The sequence below is a fragment of the Myotis daubentonii genome, chromosome 7 (assembly GCF_963259705.1).
Source record: "Myotis daubentonii chromosome 7, mMyoDau2.1, whole genome shotgun sequence".
Lineage (NCBI taxonomy): Eukaryota > Metazoa > Chordata > Mammalia > Chiroptera > Vespertilionidae > Myotis > Myotis daubentonii.
Genome location: NC_081846.1, coordinates 65,817,528 through 65,835,991, shown reverse-complemented (window position 1 = coordinate 65,835,991; position 18,464 = coordinate 65,817,528). Strand labels below are relative to the sequence as shown.

Sequence of the window (18,464 nt, the reverse complement as noted above, 5' to 3'; positions counted from 1 at the left end):
TTGTTGCAGGAGCAACGCAAGACGCGGAGAGAAATTCCACCATGGCTTCCCAGCCTGCTAGTCCTCCAAGCACCTCCAGGATTCCAGGGCGGGTGGCGAAGTCAGGGCAGCATCGCTTCCGGCCCTAGAAGTTGCGGTCATTCACTCGGGGAGCTTCCGACCCTGCACAGGTAGTCCCTGCTCCAATCTGAAGCAGCGGCCACCAGTCATCTGCAGAGGCTCCGAGTCCGCTGCCCTCTTTACACCACCGAGTGCTGTCGCCACCCGCCACCGAGCCGGCCTCACTAGGACTCCCCGCCCCACCGGGGATCCGTCGGCGGGGAGGCAGGGAGGCCAGGGGACCAGGAGCCCGCCTGCTTTCTGGCCTGCCCGGCCTACACAAGCCGGCCCCCCGCCCCCATTCCCAGTCTCCAGAGCCTTTCGGCCCCCCTCCCCGCCCTTATAGATCGCCTTTCACCGTTGGCGCCCCTACTAGGGGCCAGCCTCCCCCACGTTACCTCTCACAGAAAACTCTGCCCTTACTAGGGCAGAGCGAGATGTAGCCACAGCGAGAACCGTTCCACGGGCTCGCCTCGCAGCTGGATCGGACCAGCTTCACCAGGTGCTGCTAAGGAGACACCGCTACTCCCGGCATGCCGCGCGCACGCGCCTCTCCCACCCCGCCCACCTCCCGCCCCAACACGTGACCTTCTTTGGCCTCCGTCACGCCCACTTCCGTTCCTCCACTTTCCCTTAGGAGGGAGGAGGGGGCGGAGGGTGTTACTGAGTAGCGACTTCCTCCTACTCCTCGCCCCCGCCCCTCTACCCCCTGCTACAATGTCTTCCGGGTCGCCAGAGCCTCATAGCCTTCTGGGAAACCGTCTCATTTTCTCCCCTCCCCCTCCTCCTGCCTTCAACCAACCAGCCTCCCATCAGTGAGGGACATGCGCAGTGAGTGCCTCCCGTCTCTTCTACCCGATCCCCCCCTCCCCCCCAAAGCAGAGAGACCCCAGCAGCAGCAGCAGCTGATGATGAAGAGAGAGGCAGTGGCAGAGGGGGGGCACCTTTTATTTCTATTTTTAAAGGGACAGGACACTAATTTTACCCCACTTCAACCTTGAATTGAGGGGGGGTGGGGGGAAGGCGGCTGAGTTCCTTCCCCCACCCTCCAGCCCTGAGACCTGAGAGGGGGATTGAGCCAGAGGGAGAAGGAGAAGGAGTTTCTTCTTCTTCGAAAACCCCCATCTACGACTCCTACCCCTTCACCCCTCCAGTAGCTTCCCTCCCGAGCCCCCCCCCCACCCTCCTCTTTGGCCGCGAGAGAGGAGAGAAAGAGACCAAAAGCCTCTTAGCAACACAGACCCTGCTCTGCTGCTGCTGCTCTGCTGCTGCTGCTGCTGCTGCTTGGCCCTGGCTGGAGACATCTCACTACACCCAGGAGCAGCCACTTCCCCAGCTCGCCGCCGCCGCCGCCGCCGCCGCCTCCACTCCCCCCTTTATTACCCTTTGTGTCATCCTCCACAGCTCCCGGGAAGGCACTCAAAAGTGGGGGGCAGGAAAGGTAAGTGTGTCTGTGGGGGCTTTATTGCCTTCCTCTGGCTCCGACTTTAACTCCGGGGCAACAGTAGCACCAAACCGTGTACGCAGTGTCGCTCCGGGGTGAGGAGGGGGTGGTGCTGGGGGGGGGCGGTGTAGGAGGGGTCGGAGTGGGGAGGGGTGTGCGAGGAGGGTGCCCCTCCTGTCAGAGGAGGAAGGGCACTTTTGTGGATATTTGCTGTTGTCAAAAGTGGTTTCTCTCCTCCAGCCCACATCCGATTGTGTGTTGCCCCAGTGGGGGAGAATACAAAAACAAGCCCTCCTCCTCCCGGGGAGGCGCCAGGGAAAGGGACGGAGAGAGGCACACTTTGTGGGTGTCACTTGGCAGAATTGGTGTGGAGGGCTGTGCTCCCGCTTCCCCGGAGAAGCCCCGCTGCGTTTGTTTCCGAGTGGGAAAATGTCGGGGTCTGGATTGTGCTGGAACTGCTGGTCCATGAGTGGACTTGAGTGTTCTCCCCTGCGTGGCTCTGTATGTGATCTGGGTATGGACTTCGGTGTTGGAGCAGACTTGTTTGGTTTTTGCTTTCTGGGTTACGTTTTGTCCGTTTTGTCCGACATGCCGAGGAAATTTCAGATTTTTAGTTGATAGAGGCCTTTGGTTAGGTTTTGACTTGTATTATCGCTTTTTGGGGGGTGGCTAAATGTTTGTTTCATGTATCAGCATATAAAGTTCAAAGCTTAAAATGCTTCAAGTTTAAATACCACTGGTCTGGTCTTTCCCCACATAAGATGAGCTATTTCATAATTAATCTGGGTATTTTTTTCAGTCGTTGTAACTTGTATGAACAAGTAATCCCCATTGAAAACTTTATGTTGTTCTGGCTTCATGGAAGGCCAAGCCTCTCCATCAATAGTTTGCTGGATTGGTACCACTTTCAGTTTTAACTGAATTATTTATTTACTGTTGTAAATTGAGACGAGTTTTTCCCCTCTTGGGGTACTGAACCAAAATGCTCACTGTATCTGAAGGGAGGCAGATTTCTAAAATATGTATTCATGACTCAAAAGAAATCATGAAGTTGTAGTTAGTATATTCATTGTAGTTAGATATAAATCGAAAGATGAAACTAGATTTAGGCTTACAGAGTAACAATCTTGATAGAAATCACTATTCTTACAGGGTTTTTACACGGTATGTTCTTATGAATGGCTTTCAAAATCAGTGCTGCATTTTATTTCACAAATGCTAGAAAGTATGTTTATGATGTAGGCCTTTTATTAGGTCTTACATTGGAGAATGGTATTTTGTTTCATACATACATTTCTTTATGCTTTCCTTGAAGATGGATGCAACACATATTCTCTCTCTCTCTGCCTGTCTCTCTCTCTCTCACACCCTTTTTTGTTACTGTATTGGTATCTCTGATCCCATAATTTATGTCAGCAAAAAATATTTTTCTATAAAGCAGAAATTTTGTGATCAGACTGGCAATATGAAAATAGCAATTTGATCAATTAGAAAGGATTGAAGAAAAAAATCTACAAGGATGTTTGACATAAATATTTTAAAGACATGATAATACTTTTAATTTTTTATTATCTTGATGTTAAAGCCAAAACATAATGCTCTTATGTTTTAGTGACAGAAAAGCATTACATATGTAGAAATTGGTTCTGTAAAATTTTATCAACTGTGTGCAAAGCAGGCATTTACACACAGGGAAAAAAAAAAAAAAGCTGTGCAGCAGTAAACAATATGGTCTTATTTCTCTCCTTTCTGTTATGAATTTGAACAGTTTCTTACTTTTCTATGAGGTGTAAATCGTGCTCTTAAGCAGAAATCTGTGCCAAGTTCAAGTTTTTCTTCCAACATCAATACTATTCTATATCCACCTCGGTTTTCTTGTTCTCCCTCTAATACCTTAGTGCCTTAACATAAGAGATAGAAAGTAGAACTTAGTGAATAAATCAATTTTAAGTAAAGCAAATTATGTGGATAATTAGGGTGGTAGTTGCCCAGCTGAGTGAAAAATGTTCAGTCTTCAGCATAATACCTTTACTTATTTTGTTTCTGCTTTCCTTTGAAAACATTCCTTATTCTACCACCCCCCAGGGTTCCCTTATGTGTTTTGAAGATTCCAGACTTCCTCTGGGTTGGATAATTATTTACAATTAGAAAACCTTTTATTTTTTTATTATGGCTTATTTTTTTAAGTATTAAGATATAATTTAGGATTGTAATTTTCAGCAAGGTGATATTTTGGAGGTCAGTTTATCCAGCTCTTCATTTTCCATATTGCTGAAGTTCAAGAGCTTGAGGAACTTGCTCAGGGTTCCAAGACCTTTTAGTGGGCGGAGCATGGACCAGAGAACCCAGGTCTCTGGACATTCACATTGATGTGCTACTTCATTTTCTGGTAGTTCAGTCGGTTAGGGTGTCATCCCAATACTGCAAGATTGTGGGTTGGATCCCTGGTGAGGGCACATACAATAGTCAACCAAAGAGCAAATAAATAAGTGGAACAACAAAGTCGATATGTGTGTTTTTTCTCTATCTTTCTAAACTCCCTTCCTCTCTCTCAAAATCAACAAATAAAATTTAAATAAAGAAATTAGACTATAATCACAATTCTTTGTATAGCACTTACGGGTTTTATATGGAGGCATATTCTTCTAAGAATATTAAGGTAAATAGCTTTAAAGTCATAAAGTCATAATTTTGTCCATTTATAATTTGTTGATTTTTTTAAAATATGTGGATTATTACTATTTTGGGAATTATTTTCAGCTTCTCCTAGTGCTTATTTTCCCCCTGCACTCCCAATTAATCAGTAAATATCATTCTTACTCTTAGATTAAAGACCCATATATATAAGAAGAATGCATATTGTATTATAAATATTTGTTTGTGAGTCTTGGTCTATGAATTACTTAGAACTACAGATTTTTGACTTGTTAGCATTTATATCCCTGATAGCACGGTGTCTGGTGCACCATAGGCCTTACTGGTTGTTTGTCATAATTGATATTAGCGTTAGGCATATTTGAATCTCTTTATTCCATATGTGGGATTCCTTTCCTTTCTCCTTTCTCCTTTCCTCCTTGCTACAATTTCTTCAGCACCATGATTTTTTTTTTTGGTAATCTTTACTGTGGCTCTCACTTTATTCCAATGGCCAAGTTAAATCCTATTAACAATATAGTACTCATAATAAGTAAAAACATATCCCCCTAATTCTTTTACAGGACATAATTTGACAAAAGTAATTTATTTTAAATAAAGGATGATAAACAAATTTCAATGAAAAACATACTAGCAAATGTTGAGAATACACTTAAATTTCATTTCACTGAGTGACTGGTATAGTAGGTTGTCAGAGTGATTAGGTGGCTTTTACCAGCTCTTTTAAAACAACTGTTACTTAGGTGACATGTTTCCCTGACTTTGTTTTTTTGGTCCTTACCCAGACAATTATCAACTTTCCAGTTTTCTATGGATATGAAGATTTACTGCTAGTCATCAGTGGGACCCAATGAAGTCAGCCAGAAAACCTATATCCAACCTATGTACCTTTGCAAACTTGTCTGGATTTTGAATGTATGTGCAAAACACATTGTACTTAGCTATTATTCATTAAACATCACTTGAGTGTCTACTGTCTGTCAGGCACTGTTCTAGGCATCTGAGAAATAAGGATGGTCCCTACAGCTAATGTGAAGAGATATCATAATTGTATTCTAGAAGTGTATTGGTCATATCTTTATTTTGATGTTTCTTCTACCTAAGTAAATTTTATATTAACTTAAATGGACACTGTTAGGTGGAAAAATGCATGTTTAAGAAAGATATTGCTGTATTTTATTAAAATAGAAAAATATAAAGTAAAATTTTCCACTTAATACTGTATTCTGGGGATTTCTATTCTGTATATAATTCACTAATTTTAGATCATGAAAATAGTTTATGTGGTTACCATTGCTAGTATTTTATTGTTATATGCTTTAATTTGAAGATGACCAGCACTGCTCCTTGAAGTATCTCTTAGTAAATTATTAACAAAAGATAAAACCAAACTTTCTCAACTTAAACATTTTTTCTCAAAAGTAACTTTTTCCTTTTTATATCTCATATTAACAGGTTATCTTTGTCTTTCATGGTTACTTGGAAGACATTGCACGTTATCATTTTGAGCACTTAGTTATTTTCTATCATAGTTTAAGCTGACAGTATGACTTAATTATCATGGAGTAATTGTAGTATACACTATTTAGGAGTTTTGAAATTTTTAATGGGTACTAGATATGTTCCTCCAAGGTCCTCATAAGACACTTCCCAGTTCTTGTTCTAAATTAGTTGCAATTTTTAATCTTGGTTTTGTGATATTGTTTCTGTAACTTTAATAAAATGAGTTGGAAGTTTCTTAGCTTATTGGATGTTTCAAAAACAAAGAATACTGTCTTGGTTCCTGTCATGGCTTTCACGTGTAATTTTAAAGTATATTAGAGAGAAAAAGATTTCATGAATTTCCTTTGCCCTCTTAAGTATAACTTTTAGAATAATACTGATTCACAATTTAAAAGAAGGAGGAATCCCCTGCTGATACAGTATCTCGTGAAGGTAAATAGACTCTGAGAATCAATTCTGATCTCTCTCACATTCATTCTTAATTTTCTATTTTAGTAATAATCATAGTTACCATTTATTATATAGGTCTAGTACTGTGATAAATTTACCAATCCCAGTCCTGGTGAACTTTGTAGCATTGTCCCCATGTTACAAACGAGGAAACCTACTCCTGACAAAACGGCATTGAGCATTTTATTAAATAGCAGCAAAATAGTTCGTAACAGCATACTCATGACACTTTCTGATCCAAAACAAAGTCACAATAAAGACTTTTTATCATTCACTAAGTATTCTGGGAAACATTAGTAAAATCATGGCCCCAGTAGCTTATTGACTGAGTGATGGAAAATTTCTAAAAGTTTTCAAGGACAGAAAGACAGACAAAAAAACTCAATCCTTTATAAGGAGCATAGATGCAGACCATTGTGCAACTTGAAATAAAATATGCATAAAGTCATTCTTCTCTTTGTAAGGCAAAAATGATACTTAGGCCTCCCACATATTAAACTTCCTTTATCTTGCATGGAATTACATTTAGCACTTTCCTATGCTAAATTATTTGGAGGACCCAACAATTTGTGACCCAAAGAATATTTACAGGAAAATTTTTTATATACCTCTGTTGATAGTGGGAAACCTAAACAAAGGAGAGTTTATATTGCCTAGTGCTTTGGTGTATATACATGTTCCTTCTGGACCCTCTATCTTGCAATATTTTCATAATTAATAAAGTTAATAGGATTAAGTTTAGTGTCTTCTTGCCTACTGCTTCAAGTCTGAAATATTTTTAGTATTAGAATGGACAATTTGTTGGATTCTTAAAATGTCATTATTATGATATACTTCTTTAAAGCAGAACTTCATTAAAATACTTTTTGACCCAGTTGACCAGAGTTGGTTTTTTACTTCTTGCTTTTAGGAAAAAAGAGTAATTTTTTAAAAATTCTGTTTTATTAATCAAGTAACTTTCATATCCATCCTAAATAAATATACATTTATCTTACGTACTTAACATTGACTCTATTATCCTATAAGTGTGATGCCAATGCATTAGGAACCATGGGGTTTGGAAATATTTTTAAATGCTAAAGAACTATTCTATGTCATCTACTATACTTCAGAAAACAAAGTTTATAACAAATGGTTTCTTGCTTTTAAGAACAATCTGAGTAATTGATGTGATAGAATAAGTTTATGGTCCCAAATAATTTCCTTAGATAATCTAAAGGTAATTTCAGTTAAAAGTAAAGATTCTAATTCGTCAGCATTTCTGTTTGAAATATTCTATGTTATGTAAGGTTTCAGAAATTAGAAAGACTCAGTATAACTCTTCAGAGAAACAAGATGAGAACCAGGCTTAACATATATTAAGGTATATCTTCTAATATAGCTGGACATAATGGAAAAGAAAATCACTAATGATACCCATACCTGTTGAAAAGCATATACTTCATTCAGAGTTGGATGTGACTAATTATGATTTGAGTCCTTATTTTAGCTGATCTATATAACCTTTTCTTAGAGAACTTGTAATTAAACTCTATATCATTGAGTAATTTGTTAGGATGTATTGTTTTAAAGGTCAAAAATGAGTTACATAAATTAGTTGCCAACCTTGTAAGGGCGAAAAATCTTTGGACATGCATGTTTCACTGAGTTCTTTGCCAACCAACCAAGATTCCATCATTGAGCGGAAAAATTTCTGTGTGTTGCTAGGGTTATAACTTACATTCTTGTGCTGCCTTTTCTTTTCTTAATTTAATGACTATATATCAGAAGTTAGAAGCAGACCTAAGTTGTTTCTTAAGATTGACCAAGTGCTAAATTATATCTAGATTTAATCTTGTTTTCAAAGCTATTGTTTTCTATATACAACTTAAATCCAGAAGTTGACTTAATCTGTTGAGCGTTAATTAACTTAATACACATATTCTTAATGTTACTAGTACCTAAAAATAATAATCTAGGCTTTATATACATACACTTGCTGATGCTGGGGGAAGGAATTATTCTGATTCAACAAAAGAAAAGTATTGATTTTTAAATAGCTTCCTTGGGATATAATGATCTAAAAAGCAGCTGCTATGTAAGAGAAAAAAGGGTTTAGTTGGAAAATTAAATATAAAATTTTACATTAATGCATATTAAGCAATATCAAAATATTTAAAGTCAAATACAAGTTCCAGTAATGACAGAAATTTACCATTATTCCAAAATCACTTTCCTTAGACATTTGTCACACAGGAGTTTATGCTGAAGGATTTCTTGGCCATTTTAGAGACTGTAATCTAGTTAAAAGGTTTGTTTATGCTTCCCATCTCTGTTCTGCTGATGGTATTAGAATGCTGGCCAGAGCCAGACATCTAACTGTTTATAACATTGAAACTTCAATTAAAGCTACAGTGTTCAGTTCACTAGATATCAGAAGACTCATACTAGCTACAATATCACCAGTAATGCTGGCTTTCCATATCATGCCACTCTTTATGAATACTTTATTTTTTTCCATTTAGGAGGTATTGACATTTAATTCTTTCATGGAAGTCTAAAAATGAAACTTATCTTCTATTAGAAATAGTACAGTATTTCCTAACTTCTTTGGATAATAAAACCTAACAGCTTATATTATTGCATATCTTATTTAAATGGTCCCAGTTTAGTATTTTCAGGATTAGTAAATTCTATAGTAGATGTTAGTTTGCTATCCACCTGATTTGACTTCTGTTTCTAGTTTGAAGAACATAGCAGAATGTTGCCCGTTAGAAAACAAAAGTGATAGTCACATTACTCCAGTGTTCTTATATAGAGAGAGACTCACATAATATAGATTTTTAACTTAATCTTGCGTTTCTAACTGTTGCTCCTGTTGTCTGTGGTTTCTGTATTCTAATATGTGAGTAAACCGTTTTAAAAGTTTATTTTTCTTTTTACAGATGTTAAGAATTCTTTAAAAATATTTTTTCCTCGGCTTCTCTTGATTTTCCTCATCAGCTTCTCTTGCACAATTTACCTCAATGACTCAGAAAATGAATAGTGCACATATTTTTAAAATTTTTCTAATTAGTAGAGAAATTTGCTCCATTATATTGCTTTTCTTTTTATAAAAAATAAGTTTAGTTTTTATTAATTTTAGACCTTGATTTACTAAATATATATATGCATTCTTTATCTATACTAGTATACATATATTTTTATTAGAATATGAGTTCATAGGGGGTTTAAACATTTTAAGAGATTTGAAAAATCATTGTAAATTGAATGAATACTTGCTAAAATGCTTTTCATTTTAATTAAGAAGAAACATTACAATGGAAAAATTTATATTATTCATTTTCTTAGTCACTGAAAGAAGTGCTTTGTTTACTTTGGAATGTTATAAAGATAGAAAATTAAGACATACTACCTATAGTATCTGAAGATGGGAATTGACAACCATCATGCAAAATTTAGATTTGCAGGCTAAAAACATAGAAAGATTTCTAAGACAAGCTAACTTGAAAACAAGACAAAATAATATGCAGAGTATGATCCCATTTACATATATAAAAAACACATACAGATAACATACAAACGTTAAGAATTCTTTTAAAAATTTCTTAAATATGTATTTAAATATATAAATTTGCATATATAATATAAACTTTATGTAACATGCACATATATTTATGAAATAGAAATTGTATGAAATACAATAAGAAAAGGTCTGGACAATATGTACCAAATTATATCATTTTTTATAGAAAATATGTGGAATGCTAGAAAGTTGAATATTTTTTGTTTTGTGTACTTTAGCATTACTTGGATTTATTTTTATTTTTAACAGTAAGCTTATATTTATGTAGTAATTTTATAATGGAAAAATATACTTATGTAATAAAGAAATGAGAACTAGATTAACCTAAGAAAATTGTAGCCCTCACCCCTAATCATCACATGAATATATCCCTTGAATACCTTGAAGAGAATTGAATATTGGCTAACAATCATCATAGCTTGATACAGACTAAACACTGTTAGACTGATCGAATATTCTTAACCAACAAGTTGAAAAGCCTAGTCAATTGAGGGGGGAACAATGAATATAATCTATCCTGATTTTTAAATATTTTGCTTTATTGCAAAATACGTTTCTCACTAACCTGGGAAAGTGCAGCATGTCAGTCATAAAGTGGTAGACAGTAAGTCAGTTTCAGTCTGATATAAGATATAATATATAGGCCTAAGATCGACTTTTATTATTTTAATCAGTGATCTAAATGATCATATACTCATTCATGATACAGATGACATAGTTAACTTACCATTTTTATAATGTTTTCTATATCCAGGAACTGGTTTGAATAGATGATAAAAACAAAGATAAAACAGAAGGTTTTAATATTTTCTTTAAAAAAAAAAAAGACTAGATCATGATTTGAAAAGCATTGTAAAATGACATCAAACTGTGTATGTAAATATACAGAGTAAAGAAGCTATTAGAATTCTGTAAGGTTAATCACACCAGCTTCCTGGGAGGACACAAGTTAATCATAGTTTGGGTTGAGAGTTTCTAGGTTGGCACGGATAAGAGTAACTCAAGTCAAGACAAAGCTTCCAATGGGATGAGGGGATGAGGAAAAGATGTTTCCTAGTTTGACAGCTAGGATTAAAATTCAGCACAACCTGGTAAAATAGGAAAGTGGTTAGAAATAATATGCCTAGCCTTTATGTTTTTAAAACTTTATTTTCCAGAATGTGGGTCAGAAAAGAAATAGGAAAAAAACAAAACACTTGCATAAAAAATAAGGAAATGAATACCTTTTTTGCAATTATGACTGGAAAAGTCTGTTGGAGTCTAAAGAAGTTATTCTGAATGTGATTTGGAAATTAAACATTGTAGTTAAAACCGGAAAATTTTATCAACGGATACTGAGGTTTTCTTTTCATAGTTGAAATTCATATACAGGTCAGTTCCTAGGATCAGTAGTAAATAGTACATAATTAAAAACTATAAACTTTATATATAAATAAATTTAAAGATAGAATAGCTTATGTTTTCTCCATTTTATTTACATTTTAAATGCATCTAATTTATTTACAGCTGACCCGGTCATGTAAATTACCAATCCATCTATCCTACTATCAAGAATTGAACAGTTTTCCCTGAAAAGTAGCAAGATTAAAGAGTTCTATGAAACGGCTCTGTACATATTTTGTTTTTACCCAAAAAGTCATAGTGGTTTAAAAGTACACAACTATGTAAGGGTCATTAACTTAGTGTTTGTTCCCTATCTCTTTCTCTCTCTATCACTAGACATGGGTCTTGTTGATCTTCTGAACTTACATCCTAAAGATAGAAAAGGGTATTAATCAAATAATCATATAAGTAAGTGCAAAATTGAAACATTTCAATTGCTGTAGAGAGGCCCATGGTATTTAAAATGAGGGCTTTTAGAAGGATAATTTGACCAATTGCTGGGATTAGGGGCAGCTTTTTTTTTTTTTTTTTTTTTTTTTTTTTTTTTTTTTTTTTAAGGGAGTGTTTGGTTAGCTGGAATATCTTGATGAATTAGAGATAACTTGATGAAGAGGGAGAAAATAGTATTCTGGAAGAAAAAAACAGTGTTCAAAAAGGTCCTGAGTAGTGAGAGAGCATGGAACCGAACACCAAATAAGGTCAAAGTGACAGGCATTAAGAACTATAGATACGTGGTAAAAGGTGATAGGAAGTTATGTAGATGCCAGACTGTAGGATGTTTGTAGGCTGAGGTGGTCTTTTTTTTTTTTGCCCCCTTATATTCTTTATGCTCAACACAGAAGCTTTCTTCTACTTATAAAAGTTATACGAGTTCATTCTTATTTCAGTTTAAAATTCATAAAGCTTTTTTTCCATAGTATCATTGTTAGAGTGATCAGGTCTCATAAAACCCCTTTAACACCAATAACAATGGAAAGTAGTGAATATAACATTGTCCCCTAAACTTAGCCAGGTAGAGGTTAGAAAGGGGGTGAAAATTGATGCTGCATGTATTCAGGAGAATATCCTGGGTGTGACTGACTAGTGAATAATGAAAAAAAAGAAAAAGCCCACAAGTATACTAGGCTAGTGCAGTTGATCATACCAAATGATTGTAAAGGGACATACCACGTTGGACAACTTGAGAAGACCCTCAGCTGCCACCTGGTTATGAAACTGTGATATCTGGAACAAACCAAGTCAGGGAAAGTAGAAGACATCACACAAATTGTATGTTCTAAATCTAGAGCATATTTGTTTGAATGTTATTAAAATATAAACATACTCTTAAGAAAAGTAGAATTGCTAAATGATGTCAATACAATGCCAACTTTGGCTATTTTTAAAGTAATTTATACAGTCAGAAGTAATTATAAATTACTAAGTTACATTAACTATTTCAGACCTTGATGTTAATCTTGAAAATAATGATGTATCTCAAAAGACAAAGTTGAAGAAATTTAATTTTTAATTCTTATTATCCATTTAACATAACATTGTTAATAAAATATCTTTATTTCATGGTGATCTTTAAGTTTTAAACCTCTTTAAATACCAGTTTCTGTTTGTATTACATAATAAACAGTCTAATAACTAGAGTTTTAAGAAATATGCCAAACATTAAGAACATTGTTAAAAATGTATTAAGACACTTGAATTTTATTAAGACCAAATATACAAAGATTTGTTAAATTGTAAGGAAGACATAAAATATATGCATTGGCTAGAGAGTGTGTATCACATTACTGTTGGTTGAATTCTGTCAATATATCTAAATCACCTGATATTGAACTTAACTTTCTGACATATTTAGCTATAGCAGACCGTGCTATTAAAGCAAATTAATATCTAAAATTAAAAACTACAGAATTGAGTTTAGTGATTACTTTTTCACCTATTTGCTTTTTTACTTGTTTATAAAACATTCTAAATGATACAATATCATTAGTATTGATTTATTTTTTATGCAGTATCTTGCAGATCACTGATGATTCATAGACCATAAGTGTTTGAGAAGCTTATTAGTGTTGCAAAAGACAGTTTACTAAATTTAATAACTCAAAGGGGTCACTGTACCTTGTGAACAGAAATGAAGATTCCCTTGGGAATTATTCAGGGATTGATGTGTTCCCTCGCCTTTGTAGCTTCTTACTTTTGTCTTTATATGAAAGTGTATTCCCACGATCGCTAGTTCTGTGCTAGGTTAACGGATATGACCCCTTCTCCCTCACCCCCTATAAGGTTCCTTTATCAAATAAAGCTTAGAAAAAATGATTGTGATTAAAGAATACTAGAAAAGTTTTATTGCAACACTAATCACTACATTTATTGAGTGCTTACTTTGTGCCACTCACTGTGCTAAGCATTTTTAAAACCTCTTAACCAGAAAAAACATTCTGAGAAACACACTTCAGGAAGTTGGTTTGTTGTTGTTGTTGTTATTGTTGTTGTTTGTCATATTACTTGACTGCTTATAAGCATGAAAAAGTGAGACAAATACAATTTGTTGTTGTTGTTGTTGTTATAACCCTACAGCTTTGGGAAAGAAAGGTTATGAACTGTATTCTTAAAATTAAATACTGAATTTTATAGTATCTTTGTATTCTCTTTTAACCACAGTGTTCAAAGATGATCAGTGACAACCATTATACTCTCTTTATTAACTAGAGGCCTGGTGCACAAAAATTTGTGCACTCGCGGGGGTTCCTCAGCCTGGCCTATGCTCTCTTGCAGTCTTGGACCCCTCAGAGATGTCCACCTGCTGGCTTAGTCCCGCTCCCTGGGTGATTGGGCCCAAGCTGGCAGTCAGACATCTCTCTGACAGCCCGGCAGCCTTCGGGGGATGTCCACTTGTCAGCGGGGAGCAGGCATAAGCTGCAGTCGGACATCCTTAGCGCTGCTGAGGAGGCAGGAGAGGCTCCCACCACCACCACTGTACTGGCAGCCGTCAGCCTGGCTTGTGGCTGAGCAGAGTTCCCCCTGTGGGAGCATATTGACTACCAGGGGTCAGCTCCTGCATTGAGCATCTGCCCCCTGGTGGTCGGTGTGTGTCATAGTGACCAGTCGTTCCCAGTCATTCTGCTGTTAGGGTCAGTTTGCATATTACCCTTTTATTATATAGACTAGAGTCCTGGTGCATGGGTGGGGGCCGGCTGGTTTGCCCTGAAGGGTGTCCCGGATCAGGGTGGGGGTCCCCACTGGGGTGCCTGGCCAGTCTGGGTGAAGGGCTGAGGGCCGTTTTCAGACTGGCCAAGCCCCCTGGTGACAGAAGCTCCCAGCCTCTCCTTTTTTTCTTTTTCTTTTTATTCTGGGATTTATTTACCTTCTACAATTGAAACTTTGTAGCCTTGAGAGGAGCACAGAGCCGTCCAGGGCGGACGGGAGGGAAGCCTCCTTCTTGCTCCAGTTCTGTGGCCACAGCCGGCTGAAAGCAGGTATCTGGGGTTTATTTACCTTCTATAATTGAAACTTTGTTGCTTTGAGTGGAGCTCAGAGCCTGACACGGCAAGTAGAAAGCTTGGCTTCCTCCATCATTGGGGCAACCAAGCCTCCTGCTTGCTCCAGCTCTGTGGCGGCTGGCCACCATCTTGGTTTTGTTAATTTGTATATAGTCACTGTGATCGGCTGGTGAGTGTCAGTATGGTCAGTTTGCATGTTTGTCTTTAATTCATGTAGATAGGGAACAGTCTTTAGAGTTTTAGAGACATTTCTGGGTTAGAACAATGTTTGTAAAGTTGTGTAGTGATATATTTCTTGCAGAGTTGTGACTGTTTAATATAGAGTGCATATGAAGTTCTAGCATGTTGTGGACATTCATTAAACTTTGTTTCCTTTCCTTTTCCTTCTCTGCTTTTATTAGGAATAACCACATTTCAGGATCTTTGTGAAATTATATATGCACTAAATCTTTACATTTTTTTCAATTAAATTATCCCATTACCCCTAAAATTGTTTTAAAACTTTCCTGAAATTCTGTAGAATAGGACCAGATTTACTTTTTTTTTTTGCTTTCCTGCACATTGCTAATAAAATGGGCACTTATAACTTTTGTGGAACTCATATATTAGAGAAATTTGACTAAATGGCCCTCCTTATTTGTGAATGTAAATATTCTACTTACAGCTTACAGTAGTGTGTTTGGTAATTCCTATTAAGTGAAATAATAGGTAAATAGGTTTTCTTTCTTTTTATTAGTTTCCCCACATTAAACAGGGAATATTACAAAAGTTAAGAGCCTGGACTCCAGAGCCAGACTGTGTGAATTTATATTTTTAATATGGTTATCTTTTTAAAATTAAATGTATTGCAGTGACAATGATTAATAAAAGTATACAGGTGTCGCCCTGACCGGTTTTACTCAGTGGATAGAGCATCGGACTACGAACTGAAGGGTCCCAGGTTCGATTCCAGTCAAGGGCATGTACCTTGGTTGCGGGCACATCCCCGGTGGGGGGTGTGCTGGAGGCGGCTGATTGATGTTTCTCTCTCATCGATGTTTCTAGCTCTCTATCCTTCTCTCTTCCTCTCTGTAAAAATCAATAAAATATGTTAAAAAACAAAGTATATAGGTGTCAAGTATACAATTTTATGATACAGACTGTCTGGATTTAAATACCTGTTTTATCACTTACTAGCTGTATGACATTCTCTGCTTTAATTCCTCATTAGTGAAGTGGGTGTAATAATTGTACTCATCTCAGATTATTTTAATAAGATAAATATATTGCCTTTAAAAGTGCCTGGCATATACAAAATGTCATAAAAGTGTTAATTGTTAATAGTGATTATATGTATTATTTGCATATTAGTTTTCTTATGGAAAAAATAGTGATTATTATATTTTGGTAAGTACCTAACTTGGTAATTTTTTATTTGGAAGAATAAAATTTAGTTTAATTTATAGTTTCTGTATGTAGCATTTTGTATCTGCCAAATTCTTTACATATTTTTTAAATCTTAATCATGCTCTTGAAAGGTAGTGGGAAAAACATTTCTATTGTTCCCCATAAAGAAACCGAGACATGAAGAATGCTCAGGACCCTTTAAAGCACGGCAGTAGAAAAGTCAGTGGAAAGACTAAAATTAGAGTTTGAAATATTGCATGTGCCAGTATGTTGAGCCAAGCTATTTTTGCTCCTTATTAAGTCTTCAAACAACAAACTTATTAGTTGGCAAAATAAGTGTTAAAAGTATATTATTCTGTTCTTCAAAACTCTCATTGGCTGTCTCCTTTGGATGTGTCCTCTAGTTACGATTGATTCATTGAAAGATTGTATGAAAAAAATGTTGTTTTAAATAGGATTAGACTAATTTAAGTTTGGTCTAGCTATCCCTCAGGACATTTGAAGGTTGAGTATGTTTTTTTAGTTATCAACTGTTCCCTCCATGTTTGATGAACTAGATCAAAAACGCCTTCCCCATTTATTACTCTAGTACTGTATAATATAGGTTCAGTATGATTATTTATAATATGGGTTCAGTGTAATTTTTTGAGCCACCTTAGAAGCTTAATTATCATTCTTTTTTTTAAAAAAATCTTTATTGTTGAAAGTATTACATATGTCCCTTTTTCCCCCCCATTGACCTCTTCTAGCCCACCTTTACCCCCTGTCCCAGGCCTTCACCACCCTATTGTCTGTGTCCATGTGTTATACTTCTACACTAATAAAAGATAAACATGCAAATTGAGCATACATTCACTATGCCTTAAGCCACGCCCACCAGCCAATCAGAGGGACTATATGCAAATTAACCCAACCAAGATGGCGGCCCGCAGCCACGGAGATGGAGCAAGCAGGAGGCTTGGTTCCCCCAAAGATGGAGGAAGCCAAGCTTCCCGCAGACGGCTGTAGCCTCCGCAAAAGGCAACAAAGTTTCAATTATAGAAGGTAAATCCAGAATGAAAAACAAAAAGAAAAGAAAAAAAGGAGAGGCTGGGAGCTTCTGTCGCCGGGAGGCTAGGCTGGCCAATGGCCCTCAGCCCCTCACTCAGGCTGGCCAGGCATCCCAGTGGGGACCCCCCACCCTATAGGGAGTGTGGCCAGCCTGAAAACAGCCATCAGCCCCTCACCCAGGCTGGCCAGGCACCCCAGTGGGGACCCCCACCCTGAAGGGGGTGTGACCAGCCTGCAAACAGCCATCAGACCCTCACCCAGGCTGGCCAGGCACCCCAGTGGGGACCCCCACCCTGATCCGGGACACCCTTCAGGGCAAACCAGCCGGCCCCCACCTATGCACCAGGACTCTAGTCTATATAATAAAAGGGTAATATGCAAATTGACCCTAACAGCAGAACAACTGGGAATGACTGGTCACTATGACTCACACCGACCACCAGGGGGCAGACGTTCAATGCAGGAGCTGACCCCTGGTAGTCAATATGCTCCCACAGGGGGAACTCTGCTCAGCCACAAGCCAGGCTGACAGCTGCCAGAACAGTGGTGGTGGTGGGATCCTCTCTTGCCTCCTCAGCAGCGCTAAGGATTTCCAACTGCAGCTTATGCCTGCTCCCCGCTGGCAAGTGGACATCCCCCGAAGGCTGCTGGGCTGACAGAGGGATGTCTGACTGCCAACTTGGGCCCGATCCCCCAGGGAGAGGGCCTAAGCCAGCAGGTGGACATCCTCCAAGGAGTCCCAGACTGCAAGAGGGCATAGGCCGGCCTGAGGGACCCCCCCCCCCCCCCGAGTGCACAAATTTTTGTGCACCGGGCTCTAGTCTATAATAAAAGTGTAATATGCAAATCGACTGAACGGCAGAACAGCAGAATGACCATCCGACGAATACGCTATGATACCCACTGGCGCCAGGCCAGCCAAGGCGGGTGAGATGCAATTGGTAGGGAGCTTGGCCATCGCCCCATGATCGCCCTGCAGCTGGGAGCCTATGCCACCGACTGGTGGGGCGGTTGATCAGTCAAGGGGCTCCACGATCACCCCAAACAGGGAGGCCCAGGCCATGGCCAGCAGAGCAATTGATCAATCAGGGGGTTCCATGATTGCCCCAAAGAGGGAAGCCCTGGCCACCCACCGGTGTGCTATGGTGGGTGGGCGGGGTCTCTCTCTCCAGGGGGGATCTATCGCATAGCCCTGGTTGGGTGGGCAGGGCCTGCCTCTTTGGGGCAGTTGATGGCAGAGCCCCATGATTGATGGCCCCAAATAAGGAGGCTCAGGCTACCCGGTTGCAGTGTCCGGCAGGGGGGCAGGGCCTCTCTCTGTGAGGGCGATCAATTGTGGATCCCTGGCCAGGTGGGTGGGGCCTACCTCTTTGGTGCGAATGATGGTGGGGCTTCTGAACATGAGAAGGCAGAGGCTGAGCTGAACACTCCC

At 38.4% G+C, this 18,464-nt stretch overlaps 1 protein-coding gene and 1 long non-coding RNA gene across 4 annotated transcripts in view; one reads left to right on the top strand and one right to left on the bottom strand.

The window, feature by feature from the left end:
- The window catches only part of ORC4 (origin recognition complex subunit 4), a 77,506-nt gene extending 76,855 nt beyond the window's left edge, over window positions 1-651 (bottom strand). For 2 of the 3 annotated variants that reach the window (XM_059704540.1, XM_059704542.1), the window contains exon 1: window positions 498-650. The gene's annotated coding sequence lies outside the window, so the exon portion shown is untranslated. Of the gene's footprint in view, window positions 1-497 lie in introns of all 3 variants that reach the window. The other variant, XM_059704539.1, reaches the window with a different exon arrangement.
- A 285-nt stretch (window positions 652-936) lies between these two features.
- LOC132238655 (uncharacterized) overlaps window positions 937-18,464 on the top strand; it is a 189,660-nt gene continuing 172,132 nt past the window's right edge. The window contains exon 1 of the long non-coding RNA XR_009453846.1: window positions 937-1,540. This is a non-coding gene — a long non-coding RNA (uncharacterized LOC132238655). The remainder of the gene's footprint in view (window positions 1,541-18,464) is intronic.